This window comes from Egretta garzetta, unplaced genomic scaffold, assembly GCF_000687185.1.
Source record: "Egretta garzetta isolate BGI_Z169 unplaced genomic scaffold, ASM68718v1 scaffold348, whole genome shotgun sequence".
Classification (NCBI taxonomy): Eukaryota; Metazoa; Chordata; class Aves; order Pelecaniformes; family Ardeidae; genus Egretta; species Egretta garzetta.
In genome coordinates, this window is record NW_009260620.1 from 95,692 (window position 1) to 111,643 (window position 15,952).

The following is a 15,952-nucleotide window of genomic DNA, read 5'->3' on the forward strand; positions in this document are numbered from 1 at the left end:
GTTGGGGGTGTTCAGCCTGGAGAAGAGAAGGCTGCGGGCAGAGCTGAGTGCGGCCGGTCAGGGCTTAAAGGGGGCCCAGAGGAAAGGGGGGGACAAGCTGTGAGCAACCTGATGTGGTTCAAGGTGTCCCTACTCCTGCAGGGGGGTTGGGCTGGGTGACCCTTCCAACCTAAAACATTCTATGATTCTATTCTGCACACAGGAGAGCTTTGCTGTAGGCTCCTGAGGCTGGGTCACGGCAGGCACAGAAACCTGCCCCTACTCCTGGTTTGTAGTAGTGTCTGCTCACAAGCTGAATGTCCCTGTTGAGCTCTCAGGAGAGCTCTGGAATAGGTGGGGTGCTGGGGTCCACCAGCAGGGGTGACACTGCTGTGTGGTGGGGTAAAGCACCGTCACTGTGGTGAGCTCAAGCGGCCTTAGGACATCTGTTGCATGTGGCTTTAGTTTGGAAAGCTGTGAAAAACACCCTGCTGATCCTTTGTAGAGCCACTGAAAACACTCCCGGCCCCAGACCCATTGATCCTGAACAGCTTTTAATTAGGGTCTAACGTAGGTAGTTAAACACAGTAGGCGCGGTTTCCTGCCTGGTATCCCTGAGTGCTCCTGTGGTCTGGTAACTGCCATGGGCCATTGGGTCTCAACAACGGATGGCAAGATGTTTGTGCTGGGGACGAGTGAGCACAGAGCTGGTCCCTGCCACCAAGGTGGAGCTGGTGTCGACAACTAACCAGAGAGGAGTCTGTACGCCAGCGGGATCCTCTGGGATTGGGGTCTAGCAGATGGTTTCATGGAGCCAATGACAGAAGACTGCGGTTAACTTCTGCCTAAGTTGGAGGAGAAGGACTCTGGGTCTTTTTGCTTGTGCAAGGCTTTTGCTGCAATAACTTAGCACGCAACGTCATGGGCCTAGGGTTTGACTCCTGCCAGCACGGAGCATTTGGAGGGGCAAGCTGCAGGATGATTAAATGAGATATTTACGTGAGGGATTGATGGTGACCCCGTGGCTTGAGTCCCTTCCTTGGCACTACATGGCGTAGCGCAGCCCTCAGTGCTGCAAAGGTGAGAGGGCTTGGAGCCGCGTCGGTGCGAGAGCACCAGCAGTGCTGAATCTTACTGGAAATAAGTTTATAGTGTCCTGCACTGGCTTGGGTTGTTCTGGCGGCGCTGAGCGGGTACCTTCTCTGGAAGGACTGAAACCTGCTGAGGAGGCTCAACGCCGCTCTGCACAACGTGCATCTCACCTCTGCCCCCCTCGCTGTTCTGGGTGGTGAAGTGGCTGACAACTCTATTTCCAACCACAAAATGATGGTGGTTTTGTTACATAAACATCTGCATTTTTGCGTTGCCTTTGCCATTTCAAAATAAATGTAATAGCCGAGCCTGAAGTTTAGCGGCATTTATTTTTTTCACAATGCCTAGAGGCTCCCTGAAAGATCCCAGCCACCGTCCGCACCGCACGGGAGCGTGCAGTTGTTGTCCTGCAAAGGCAGGGGAAGGAGGAGATGGAGACAAATTGAGGCGAGGAGGGACGTTGTGTGTGCAGTTGTGATCAGGTCAGGCACAGAGCTCCAAAATCTTGTTCCTTGGCTACTAGTGTACAGGGCTTGGTAGCCACGGGGCTATGGTGCCGTCCTGACAGGGCGCTGACTTTTTGTGCTGTACTTGGTAGGGCGCTGGGTTACTGGGTCTACTGGGGAGGGAGAGGAGTTGTCTCAAGGTGATGTGGGGGGTGTCACCCACCCGCTGGCCAACCTCCAGCGAAGAGTTCCTCCCAAAGCTGATTCAGTGAAAATGCATCGCATCTGGCGTGTCGAGCGCTTTGCCGCTGGTTGGGTTTCAGTCCCTTAATCGTTCTGCCTTAATTTAGCCTTGAGAGGAAACAGTTACTGCGTCCCTGTCGGTGACATCTCCCTGCTGAGGAGGGGCTCCTCTCTGCTTTGGGCATGGGGCTGTTTCACGTGGTAGGTGCTGTCAGACATCCGTGGGTCTGTCCGCAGCCACCGGCCTCTCCTCAGTCTACTCTACAAGATGTATTCTTACCGTATCCTCCCTCTGGACAATCCCTCTATGCAGCTGTGGCACTTTATAAACTTATTCTGGTTCATAATCCTCCTCTGAAGCCACCCCCAGAGCTCTGCACGTCCCTCTCGGAGAGGAGGAGGATGGGGATGGGGAAGCAGGCAGTTGCTATTCAAACCACTACTGACCTAGGTCGTACTGGTGCTGCACCAGTGCCGTGTATTGGTCACCTGAGCTTTGGCCCAGACAGAGGCTTCCACGTGCCCTGAGCTGCCCCAAAACTGTACACAACCACTGGATAGGGGATTCTGCTCGGGGGCACACCGGGTGTGTGTATAGTTATATTTATATATATAAAGCACCTATTGCCATATCGATAAAGGTTCTTTGGAACTGCTCTGCCAGGTGTTACAGCTCACACTATGGAGCTGGCATTGCTCCAGTGGCTCTCTGACCACGTTAGAGATGGTTCATCCTCATCTTCCAGTGCAGCCAGCCCCAATATGGGATGCGGCAGCTCTTGTGCTTCGCCAGGCTGGCACAGGAGGGCCTGAAACAGGGAGACACCCTTCTCTAGCACTCCTAGAGGGGATGCCGGCAGGCAGAGCATAAATAGCCAACTGGAGAGTTGGCTGAGACACCAAAGCGACTTCTCCGTGCTTGCCATGAGTGCCATGGGCTCTCATGGTCACAAGTTGCGGGGTTTCTCAATCTCGCTTTGAAAGCCCAGGCAAAGGGGGCTTGCGGCAGGTCCAAACACGACAAAATGAACGTGTTGGGCACCTGACGTTCACCACCGGCACTGCAGCTGTAGCGCTTGCTTTTTAGGAACAGAATATTTCTGTAAGTAGAATCATAGTATCATAGAATCATTTAGGTTGGAAAAGCCCTTTAAGCTCCCCCAGCCCAACCATTCCCCTCCCCCTGCCATCCCACCCCCAAACCCTGGCCCTCAGCACCACCTCTGCCCAGCTGTTAAATCCCCCCAGGGCTGGGGACTCGACCCCTTCCCTGGGCAGCCCCTTCCAGAGCCTGACAGCCCTTAAGTATGGTGGATGAAGCCTGCTGCCAGCTGGGGAAGAGGCTGGCAGAGCACTGGGTGCACTTACTGGTCTTCAGACATTCACAGATGCGTGTTGCTTATATGGAGCAGACTAAAGCATAGTTCCTGCTGTTTAAAATAAAATAATGTAAAAAAAAAAAAAAATACCACCCATGTGGCTCAGTACCGGTGGCGAACACAATCCCAGCAACTCGGTGCTGTTGAGATTATTTCAGTGGGTGATTTGATACTAGAAGTGTTGGGAACAGCACAAGCTCAGGAGAGAGCAGTGAAAGTGATGAAGGGCCTGACTGGACTAATTAATGAGCACAGATCTTAGGGATGGAGTACAACATCAGTTGTTCACCAAGCATGACCAGGGAAAATCTGAGAGCAAGGTAGAAGAGCGTGATCGATCATCTTTCAGAGAGGAAAGGCTGGTTTGGATGTGCCAATAAGATGAGATATGGGGAGAAAGGAGACAAGATTCATCAGTGGAAAGCAAGCCTGGTTATCAAGAAACATTTCCTAACAAGGAGATCCATCAGGATGTGGAACAGGGGAAATAGTGGAAGTCCCATTGCAAGTCACTTAATGCTGGATCAGAAAATGTACCGTAGGGAGCAATCCTCTACAGGCAGGAAGAAACTGGGATGAGCTAATAGGACTTTCCCATATCTAATTTCTGCAATTCTGAGTTCCATTAGGGAAAATAATACTTTCAGTTTCTTTCTCTGGCCAATGTAATTTCCAGTTCAGCTAATGTTCTGTGGGAAACTGAAAAACACTGAATGCAGAAACATTTTGCTTCCGCTGCTGCCATTTTCGGTGGTCTTCTGTTGAACATCAGTGTCCGAAATGAGAATGAAGTCCTCTACTTGCCTGCAGGCTAGGGTTACCTGCGCAGCAGTAAATATTCTCCTGCATGCTTTTAGAATGTGGCTCAGAGATCAGCTATGTGATGACTACGGTGAAAAAAAATAGCTTATTCTCCATGGCTGGTAAGTTCTTTGCTGTTGTCCGTTCTATGCTGTCAACGGGAGGTTGCGTCAATCAAAGTCTACGCATCCTCAGTCTGTTGTTCTTACCATGGGCAAAATGTACCATCTCCCTTAAGTTTTCCACCAAGCAAAACTAACTTTGAGCTAACCTTCCAGCTGAACATCTTGTTGCAAGCACCCATCCTCTTTTCTCTCTCGGCTGCAAGACACTAAAACGAGCAGCAGAGGCTTAATGCTGTCTTACAGAAAAACTTCTGGTCGCTTTGCTTCTGCTTCACCCTCCTGCAACCTCCCCTTGCCAGCTGGACATGTGAGATGCCAATAACCCATCAAAACAAGTTCTCCAAGGAGAAGATTGTGGTCCAAGGAAGGGGGCTTTGTGCTGCAGAGCCCTCCAGGCTGCTGGATTGCATCCAGCCATGGTGGGACAGGCTGGATGTGCCCACCTGGAAGTTGTTCAGGCACTGTTAGCAGAATTGATGGTGCTCTCGCAGCCTGCCCCACGGTAGGTGTGTACAACGAGTAGTCGCAGATGGGGTTTTCTTCAGCGCTCTCAGCAGAGGCTGAGTGGAAATCCCTCCAGGTCCCAGGGAAGCCAGGGTGCTGGCAGCTCTGTAGGGCATGTCCTGCCCTGTGTGGGCCCAGCTGAGTTCCCAGAAGTGCCGGTGCTGTCTAACCCTGTCCTTGTAACAATTTCGGAGAGATGCAGGTGGCACCGAATGCCCCTGAAAATTTTGCCTGTGCCTCTGGCACCGATTGCCACACTTTGCTGCAGCCATAGGGCTTCTCTAGGCTGTTGCCTGTTCCTGCATCAAAATTACGTTCCTCAGGGCACTGCTGGCTCCTTTCCCAGCTCAGCCACAGCACTGGAGTCTGCGCCCAGTACCTGTCTGAACAGTTTGACTCTGGCAGGACCCTCGATCGCCAAGGCTCCGTCCTTTATCACTTGACAATGGCCGCAGGACCTTGAGCATCTGAGGTAGGATTTGAGAAGGACGCTTCTTCCATGGTTTGTGGAAATGTGCATCATCTTGCACTCCTCCTTCGGGCTGTATCAACTTAATAAAATAAAGCTCTAGTTGCCATATAATATTTATTTGCCTCTGCCTTCTTAGCTCTGCAGATGAACGATTATAATCTCCACAGATAAGAAGTGACAGGCAAAGTATATGTGTGTGTCTTTACAAGTAATCTTCAGGATCTGCATAAATATCTCATGGGGGAAAGGGTCATGCTTTTCACTTAACCCCCCCCCCCAAAACCTTGCCAACTTTCCACCTGCCCTGCAAATCTCAACAACTTTTTAGATTCTAGGGTGACCTGCTCCAGAGCTGCACACTGGGAGTTTCCTAAGAGATGGAGAAGGAGCAGAAAAGCAGATGGGCAAAGAAAAAAAAGTTCTTCACTGGTCCAACCTATCATAACTTTGTAACTTAATAGGCTTCTGCTGAGGGATTATTTAGAAGCTTTGTAGAAGCACAAATTAATTGTTTTTTCAAACCCTTGAGGTCTTTTAAAATACTCAGTTGGCTTCTGTCTCTTGGTCTTTTTGGCCAAAATGAGAGAGAACCTGGGCAAAATGTGGTTGTGTTGGGCACCTTGGATGCAGAAGACCTTTCTCTGAGACTTGAGCTTAGGATTTAAGTCAGTGGCTGGTAGATGATGGGCCTGGTATCTCCTGCAGCTTTGTCTCTCTCATCTGCTTTCCTGCCCAGTTAACTGTTGACAGGCAGCAACAGCTCTAAGTGCTTGGGCAGAGTGACTTCTTCTGGTCAAATCCTCGTAAAGGAAGGTTTGACGCCAAGTTCACTAATATTATCCGGGTGCTTGAGTACGCGTAGCTAGTGGAGAACGTAACCCCAGAAGCAGCAGCTCCATTCTTTTGCTGCTCAGTCATCTCTGCTTTCCAGTTGTGCAGCTCATCCCAGTGCTGCCTGACCCAGGACCCTTCCAGGAGCCCTGGGCAGAATCCAATGCATCCCATCCTGTGGCAGCGCTGCTGGAGATCCCTGCCAACACTCCCGGTAGATGAACTGGAAGGCTCAGTGTTCTGCTTTGGGTTTTTAACTCTTGCGCCTCAAGATTTTTCTCAGTATGTGTCCAGAAAGGCTTTAAAATTGCTCTTGTCTGCTTGGTAACCTTGCTGGGTTTCTGTGCCCTCAGCTGGAAAACCTGGCAGGTAGCGGCAATTCTCCTAAGAGCCGGGACTGTTCCCTGTCCCTTCGAAGGCTTTACCCGGGGTTTTGTCCAGGGTGAGGAGAAATTTTGTCCTTGAAAATGTGCTGATGGAGAACGTGGTCTGCAGCCATGCGCCACCCTTCAATTCTTTTCTATTTCGAGGCAGCTGAGGGATGGCATTGATGAGCCTGCAGGTGAGGAAGCTGAGGGAGGCAGGAGGGCTCATGCTAGGGCAATGCCATGGGCTGGAGTTCTCACAAGCATGGTGCTGCCCATTGTGGTAAGCACATCACATCGCCAGATGATCTAGAACAGGCCTTGGAAAAACAGGCAGTTTGTCGTCTTTCCGTGTGCTTTATTATGGCCGGCGAGGCTCAGAGCTGAAGGGTTTGGGGCTGTTTCTGAAACTTCCTTGGGATTTTTAAAAATGCAGCATTATCTGAAGCCTCTTACCCCATTTATTCTGCCAGACCCCTAAATCTGTTTGAGTTCTTAACTTGCTGCCACAGCTGTGTGTTGTCTCATCCCCTCGGGAGCACCCGGGAGATGAAGTAGCTGCTTTCTGCTGGACTTTAGGATCACCCAGAATAAAAAGAGCTACGCATGTGTCCCAAGGTACAAGTGACAGGTCCTGCCTAAAGCTTCAACTTCTGTAGCGTTCATACTGTGTGCCTTACGGGCATCTGTCCCTGCTAAAGTGATTCGATCATCAGCTGCGAGAAGTTTATTAACCCTCCCGCCATCCCTTTGGGTCCGGATTAGCTACGCAGTTGCTAACAGCTTCAGTCCTGTGAGGGTGGGGGGTTTTTTTTGCATACTCAGGAGTAGCGTCCCAAGTCCTGGGATGCTGCAGAGGATCCCTGTGTTCTGATGCACCTGCAGAAGGCCCTGGGTGAATGCGCTGCTCAGCCCATGCAGGCTCTGGCTAACGGCATGGAGAAATATTTAGTAGCTGTGGCCGCCTTTAACGCCTCTTGCCTGCAAAGGTACCGCATTAATATTGCACCGGCTGACCGCAGACAGACGTTTCCAGTCCCTAAGCCAGCTCAGATGTCTCTGCGCCGTCAACCTAGCGCAGAGGCAGCCATTGATCAGCGGAATTGCAGAAAATTGGGCAGCCCGATCCTGTTGGAAGCCTAAGGCTGTTACGCAGGCTGGCTTAAGAGGCTTCAGTCCCCTGTGGCTTATGAAACTAGGTCTGTGGCTAAGCTGCCCTGGTATGAACTGGGAGACGATGGCAATTAGCAGCCCTGTTCCTTCCAACAGTCAGAAGCATTTCGAGGTCAGTGCTTCATCAGGGTCTCCGGAAAAGGCTCTGTTAGGTGATGAATTTAAGGTCCCTCACTGAAGTAGCCACGGGGAAGTGGGAGATGGTTCTTTTATTGCCAAGGGCATGTTTAACATCCCAGGAAATATCTCGCCAGCTCTGTAGAAAAGGGCCAGAGCCGTGTGTGTGGTTGGAGCCGAGGGCACCGCGCTGGCAGACGTGGCAGCTCCTGGCTTTAAGCTTGTAAACCGGGCAAATAAAGTAGAAAGATGGCTCGGAGCCTAACAGTCATCTGCAACTCGACAGCCAAGTCAGTTGCTCTGTCTGGAGTTTTGAAAGACAAAAGATGAATCTGAGCTTGAAATCTAACCTGCAACAAGGGGGGGAATTCTGCAAGATCCAGCTGAGCCTCCAAAACCACAGGTGTAAAATATTGTCCTGATGGTTACTGACGGTCTTGATAGGTCTTCACCAGAGTGGGAGCACAAGCTTTGCCTCATCGCTGCTGTTCAGGAGGTCTTTGACCTCTATTTCAAAGCGGAGTGAGACTGTTCCTTTACTGATGGATGTTATGAGGATTAAACATGAACTTCAGACTGTTCAGGATTATGGGGTGGTCATAGGAAGTTCCTGAAGAGGAAATCTGAAGAGGAAAATTAATACAGCTGGAGGCAGGAGAAGCTAAAAACTTCACCTTCACCAGTTCCGTTCTTCTTGCAAAAGCTTATTCGTTCCGAAGGGTAAGAACGTGTTCGCATGGTGACCCACACGCGTTTGGGCAAAGCGTGCGACTTGCAAGTGGCAGTGGAAGTTTGCATTCACCAGCAGTCATTTCCTATGTGAAAAGGACCGTTCTGAGCGTTGAAATGCTCCACAAACAGGCAGCTTGCGATCTCTGCTTTCCAAGTGTCAAACGGAGGCAGAGAGAAATAACGGGCTAGATCTGTATGGGGTTTTCTGATTATTTTAAGTAATAATGGCAAAGGGGTTTTGTTCCGATTATTTGACTAGGATTTAGGGAAATAGAGTTATTTAAGACCTTAGTTCATGTTTTATCCTTAGTAGCTCCCTTACAGTGACTATAACGCTGTTTGCTGGCTCTGTATGGAGTTTGTGGAGAGCTGCCCATGTTCTCCACAGCCCCTGGTATCTGACGTTCTGGGCTCTCCACAGCCTGGCCCCGGTTTCTGCTGTGTCCGTTCAATTCCATACCCAGCAGGGCCTTTCCTGGCACCTCTGGAGATACTACAAGGCTAAGTAAGCACATTCAGTGATCAAAACTGCGTTTCAAAATGCGTATTCCCACACCAGTGAGGAAAGGACTAAACAAGCCTTGTACGTCAATTCATAACCTAGTCTGTTGGATATTGCCCATCTAATGCTACCCTGTGAGTTAGCAGAGATTCCTGGGAGAGCAAGTGCTAAACAAAGGGGGGGAGGTGAGGGGTTTTTAAACGACTTGGTAGCAGCTACCTGTACTTTTACGCATTTCCAACACTCCAGGTTAATTTTTCTGCGTTGCCCCTTGATAGTGCCTGCCCTACTAAGAGCCACTTCATCCGTCTTTCTGTTCCCGGTCATGTTACTGAACTCAGACCCACACAACTGTTAGAGGTAAAAACAAAAATCAGCTCGGTGGCATCCTTTGCCATTGACATCTCTGCTTCTGTGCTGCCGGTCCCACTTGCTGGGGGTTTGTGTGAGCCAAAGCTTGGCTTAACTGACCCATCTCTTGTCCTTTCTGACCACCTTGGCCCTCTCAGTGCTGCTCAAGCAAAGTTTTACACAGCTGGTGGAGTGGGCTTAGATCACGTACAGAGCTTAGCTTAGATCACGTACAGAGCTTAGCTTAGATCACGTACAGAGCCTGGTGCTTCACAGGTTTTCTGCTCTTTGTGAAGCTGGGTGCCTCAGGGCAGTGCAGGGGCTGCGGCATCGTCCTCGCCATCCAAGAGTTCTCAGGAAACCCTCCTTCTGGTGGAGGTCTTAAGGGCAATTAACTTTTAAAGTCATTAAACACCCACATGTGTACATGGGTGGATTCTAAACACTGCTGTGGCATCATCCATGTTTCTTTAGGAAATCCTATTCCCAGGAGCATCAGCAAGCTTTTCAGAGACTCAGGCCCCTTCCGCTCTCAAGAGGAAAAAGGATGAGGAAAGGTTGAAAAGACAAAAGTCAGAAATATTATCAGAAGGCAGAGCCTTGTAGATCAGTGTGTTCATCCCCTGGCCAGCAAAGGAGCCTTCTGCCTGATCCTTTCTCCGGTCCCCTCTCCAGTTCTGCCCATGTGATGGCTTTCCCTGGCGTCCCTGTGGTGTTTATTCCACAGCCCAATAGATCTGCCTGGTTAGGAAATGTTTTCTGAGGTTTAATCTCCACTTCCCTTTGTTCCAGTTTATTCCGTAACACCACAGGCTGCGCTTGGAGCAGCGGGGCTCGGAACCGTGCCTGTTTGCACAGAGAAGTGCAGAGCAATAGCAGACGAGATGACAAAGAAATTAAGGGAAGTAAATGTGAGTTTGCCGGAGACCTCTGGTTTTGAGCGTAGTTGCTGTTGTATTTGCCAGGAGGAAATCTCTGAAGTCCTTCTCAAACACTAGGAGCAGGTCCCAAGTATCCCAAATTTTCCCACGTTGCCACTGAGGCTCGCAGGCCGTTTAAAGGGAAACTTCCAAAGGAGATGAGTTTTGATGTCACATCCAGAGGTAAAGGGAAGAAAATGGCTGGCCCTGGACTACAAGCCATCACTCCAGCATCTTCTGACCTATTATATCCCCCCCGACTTCAAAAAGAACATGATGCCCCCCTAACTCACACCAGGGTTTTTTTCCTGAACCAAAAGAGTAACAGGTAGAAAAGCTAGCGTGGTCGCACGATGAATTCATCTGGGCCTACTAACACCAACATTTCACAGGATCTCCCCTCCTGCCACTAACCCCCCATGCTACCGGCGTGTGCAGAAGGGTACGAGGCAAGGAACAAAGCAGCCATGTCGTGTAACAGCTACCCGAGATACCGACAGCAAAAAAAAGTGCCTCTTACCTGGTCTGTGGAGGGGCGGGATGTCTTGCTGGGGCTTCCTTACACCAATTTGGAAGAAAGAAAGGGAAGAAGGGGGAAAATGTTCTTCGGCAAGTAAAAAGCGTGTTGATTTTGGCAGACAGGAGGGGAACGGGCCGCACCATCCAGTGAGCCGCCTGTCATTCGCTACCCTCCATTTGCTGGTTTCTTTGAAATGTGACCTATTTCCTTCTTGCACAGGAAAGGAAAGAAGAGAAAATAAAAGCTGTGTACCTCTGAAGAGTGACAGAGCTCTGAGACCTTCTCCGTGCCAGGGTATGGGTCTCCTATGGAAGAAAACAACTCAGAGGAAGGTGGCGAAGAGCTGTTGTTATTTAAACAAATGCGTTGGGGGAAGACGTTGCCTGGAGAGCAAAGTCCTCCTCTTGCCCGTGGGTGAGGGGTCATGGAGGGGGTGAGCCCTTTTGCACAAACATCTCTACCATGCCATGGTGTGTCCCTTGGAGGTCACCAGGGGGTAAGGAGAGCTTCGTTTCTTTGGATTTGCCACATCCAGGCCAGAGGTTACTGAGAAAGGCCCTCTCTGTAGGCCTGCTTTGGAGGGATGGTTTGTAGCGGTCAGGATCTAGGCTCCACTAGCCCAAGAAGTCTCTCCTAGGTTGTTTTTTCTGCTCTGCTTTCTGATTAGCTCTTTGTAGTGCCAAAATGGCCGTAATGCTACCAGCTCGGCTGGGAACCATCCAACCCCAGGGCCACCAAATGGTGCTTCATTTTGGCAGGATTTCCAGCTGCTCCTCAGGGCCACATCTCCCTTTCCAGAAGGGAAAAGGTTCCATGTTTCATCACCAGCTGACTGCCACTTGACAGCTCATTAGCCTGGAAGAGGTGGGTAAGGGGTTCAGTGCCGGCTTTTGGTGACCCGGGTGAAAGGCTATGGCACTGTGACTTCTTTCTGCTGAATGCAAAGAGGTGCCCCAACAAGATGGATGGGGAATCCCAAAGTGTCTCCCTGTTGCAGGCAGGAGACTTGGTACGGTAGAAGTCAGGACTAGGGCCCTGATGGTGGCAGGCTGAGCTTGCTGGTGTTCAAGACCAATTGGAATAAAACCATACAGTAATTAGGGTTAGCTATGCAAAATGCAAGCCATCCTTGGGCATTACTCAACTGTTTGGCATTTCGTTAGCAACTCCCTCTTGAGGAGCCCTTTCTTTACGTTGGGACACGGAGCAGGACACGGTGTTTACCCCGAAATCCATATTAAAGGTTTTTCCAAGGACAAGGTGAGATCCTGAGATAGAAGGGATGAGTCACGTAGGCAGTTTACAAGGGTGAAAACACAGCATCCCGACACACCCAACCTTGCGGGGAGCAGAGAGCGCTCACCCTGAGCCCTCAGCCAGGCTCACCTGCACATTTGTCCTTTGCCCAAAATCCCCACAAAGTTTAGGCAATGTACAACGACCTTGATAACCGCTTTCCCAGGGCTTGTGCTTTCAAAGCTGGCAGTGGCCCTTTCAACCTGGAGCTACAGGTTGGGGAGACAACAACCCAATTTCAGCTAACACCTGGGATTAATTACACTGAGTTTTGCTGCTGGGCAATTAGTTTGCATGTCTCTACACTGGTGGAAAACCAAAAGCATTTGTTTACAGTTGGTTTCCCTTGCAGGTTCTCAGTCTGCAGTATTTGGGCTACAAAGCAGAGCAGTTTATTACAGCAGTACCCGAAATACTGAGCGGAGCGCTGCTGTATTAGGAACTGTACCTCCATGAGAAGGTAAACAAGCACAAAAGGTAATTTGTTCTCTAAATCCTTGTTTTTACCATAATTGCTGTAGGTCTGGGATCTCACTGATATCGATAAGGAAGGTCACCTGGGCAGGGATGAGTTTGCTGTTGTAGGTGGCTTTAAATTCTCAATTCACAGGGCATCTGCAAGAGCAAATGGCTTGGGTGTTTTCTCCAGAGCTTTGCAATGACCGACTGTTCTAATCAAAATTGTCCTTCTACCCCATCTCATGGTAGCACCAACAGTCTGAACAGCATGGGGAGCTTCTCTCTCCAGCACAGCATCAAGCAAGCATGGGGACAAATCTTTTTTTTTTTCCCTTTTTTTCTTTTTCATTTTTTTTTCTTTTTTTTGCCTGCTTTTCTGTAGTGGTAAACTGCAGGAAAGGATAAAACTGCTTTTTCATTTCTGCCTGGTGTGAGCACTTCTCATGTTTTCAACATGGTGTTTGCTTTGGATTAGGGAATGACATGCGAATGGTAAGACTTGGAAGGACGGTAGAAGAGCAGGTGAATTTTAGTCGAAGTGACCATGAGGTAGCAAATCTTACGGGGAATTTTCCCTCTCCATAGGAAGTGAAGCCGTAAAAAGGTTTTATTGATATATCTGCTTTAGGACCAAAGAAATCATTAATCTACCTCTAAAGCTCCTGTGTTATTAGCCTGAGGACTTAATGTGCCTTAGTTGGGTCTGTATTTCTAAAGAATGGATGCTTTTCAATGGATGAACCGTTGTTTATCAGTAGTTATAATTCAGATAAAAAGCATTAAGCAAAAATCATGGGAAAAGGGGAATTACCTATTTACTGGTTTGATAGTGCAAGGTGTCGAGCACACCCAGCTCTGAATAACGCCGTATATGCTCGGGGTGTCAGTGAAGGCTGTCGGTCTTCTTTTGGAATATAAACCCCTGTTTTACAGCCATCTGTGAATTGGGTGGCACCAACATCTGAAAAAGTGCGATACGATGAAACCTTCTTAAAACAGACACAGGCACGGATGGGTTTGTGGGTGGCCAAGAAGTAAAGGACATTTTTATGCATTCAGGCCCGGCTCAGAATCTCCTAGTGCATACATGGTAAGAATTCCCTGGTAGCTGTATTCTTACAACTTGCTGATCTGGGAAATCAGATTGCCCAGCCAGAATTGTCATCTTAACACTAAAAAAACCCAACCCTAACAAAAAAACCCCAACCTCTTCTAATTGTCCTGTTGCTGTACTGCAATATGTGGGCTGGAAGGAAAAACAAGGGAGAAAGAAATACTCACTTTGCTTTTCGGGGTGGGGGTGGGGGGGTGTATAGGTCAGTCTGTGCATTGTGATCGTTCTTTCAAGTGCTCCAAATATTTTCTTAGAGTAACGCTGTTCTGTTCAGGTAAATCACACAGAATCCCAGCATGGCAGGGGTTGGCAGGGCCCTCTGGAGATCCCCCAGTCCCACCCCCCTGCCCAAGCAGGCTCACCCAGAGCAGGGGGCACAGGACAGCGTCCAGGCGGGGGTTGAAGATCTCCAGAGAAGGAGACTCCACAGCCCCCCTGTCAACAAGTCTTCCTCCCATTCAACTGGAACCTCTTCTGCTTCAGGTTGTGCCCATTGCCCCTTGTCCTGGCGCTGGGCACCACTGGGAAGAGTCTGGCTCTGTCCTCGTGACCCCCACCCTTGAGATATTTGTAGGTGTTGATGAGATCCCCTCTCAGCCTTCTCTTCTCCAGGCTGAACAAGCCCAGCTCCCTCAGCCTTTCCTCGTAGGGGAGATGCTCCAGTCCCCTCATCACCTTTGTTGCCCTCCTCTGGGCTCGAAATATGGTCAATAAAATACCACTCTGTTTATGGAACTCCTGCACTGCTTGGAATAAGCAAGCTCGGATGAGTCTGAACCAAAAGAAAATTGCATGTATATGTGTATTTTCAGGCTTTGCTGACTAGTAAGACCCAGTCAGTGGCTAAGTGGCATGTCCCAACGTGGACTTGGGGCCAGGCTGGGATTTAGAGCCAGTGCTGGGAACTTTGCCTGGGCCCTGCAGTTTAGACGTAGCAAGAGAGAATTTCTTTTATTTTACGTGCAAAATGGTTTTACAAAATTACCCCATCAGGCCTCAGCATTGTTCCCTATGTGTTTTAATGGCAACCAGGACACTTTGCAGCCCTATAAGCCTTAAAATGAGCGTTGGCCTCAGTGGCGTGCAAGCTGGTCCTGCAGCTGGGTGCACTGGATGCACTTGGGCATCACCAGCACCACCGGGAAGCGATGGTGCTCAGCTTCCCTGGAAGTGTTGCTCTTTGTGCCTCCCCAGGGTTTGGCCCATCATCCGTGCGGGGTTTCTCCCATCCTGGTGCTGAGCCTGGGCCTCACAGGATTTGAGCGCGCAGCCTCTGCCGTGTGCAGCCACAGGAGGGTGCAGTGTCACCGGGCTGCTGAGCGCTGGGGACTGGGTCCTGGTGCTGCGCTGAGCACAGGGCTCCCCTCCGTCCCCGGAGAGAGTGAGGATGCAGGGGAGCCTGGAGGGAGAGGATTTCAAGCGTCTCCTGGAAATGCATCATCATCTCCTCATCCTAGAAAGGGAGGAAGCAACCGGCTGGCACCGTTTGATGTTGGACATGAGTTATAGTGGCCGTCGGTTGCCTGTGAAACGCTTTTTTTTCAGGTAGAATCCAATACTCTCTGCCTCTTTTCTGTGCATATCTGGTCCCTTTACCTTTCTCCATTTTCTGGGCTTTTGCGTCAGTGATGGGGGGCTTGGCTGGGGAAGGTGTGTGCAGCACTGAGGCAGCTCCATCGCCCCTTCAGAGACAGGTCCAGCCTGGAGTTTTTGAGCTGAGGAGTTTGCACGGCTTGGTACGAGTATGAGCGGGTCTGCAGAGCTTTTGGGTACAGGGCTGGGGAGGGGCTGGCCCCAAGCACCCAGATCGTGTGTCCCTGTGTGTCCGGAGTCTCTAACGCTGTATTTCCCACCCAGGAGGGACTGGAGACCCCGCATGTCGGGGAAGAGCAAGCTTCCCTGGGAAGGGAGCCAGGCAGGCAGCACAGAGCCGCTTGCTGCTGAGCCGGGGAGATGGACGGGAGATGGGAAGATGGACGGGAGATGAGGAGATGGACGGGAGATGGGAAGATGGACGGGAGATGAGGAGATGGACGGGAGATGGGAAGATGGACGGGAGATGGGAAGATGGACGGGAGATGGGGAGATGGACGGGAGACGAGGAGATGGACGGTAGATGAGGAGATGGACGGGAGATGAGGAGAGGGGGGGAGGGACGGGAGATGGGAAGATGGACGGGAGATGGGAAGATGGACGGGAGATGAGGAGATGGACGGGAGATGAGGAGATGGATGGGAGATGGGAAGATGGACGGGAGCCAGGGAGCTGGGAGCAGGGAAGATGGGCATCTGCAGCCTCTGTCCCTCTTCATCACCCACCCAGGGGGTTTGGAGATGAGCTGCAGCAGACAGAAAACCCCAGTGTGGCACCGGGCCATGCTTTGAGCAATTAGTTTTCCCCTGGCCAGAAGCGGCACCATTCAATTAAACCCCAAATACTTTGTTTGGTTGATCTTTTATGTATGTGCTTTGGGGGCTCAGACAATGGCGAGCACGGCCTGGGGAGGAAGGAAACCACTCTTTGCACCCCGC

At 50.4% G+C, this 15,952-nt stretch overlaps 1 protein-coding gene across 1 annotated transcript in view; it reads right to left on the minus strand.

The window, feature by feature from the left end:
- LOC104132036 (tyrosine-protein kinase ZAP-70) overlaps nt 1-10,704 on the minus strand; it is a 31,784-nt gene extending 21,080 nt beyond the window's left edge. The window contains exon 1 of the mRNA XM_009645279.2: nt 10,553-10,704. The gene's annotated coding sequence lies outside the window, so the exon portion shown is untranslated. The remainder of the gene's footprint in view (nt 1-10,552) is intronic.
- Nucleotides 10,705-15,952: the final 5,248 nt, after the last annotated feature.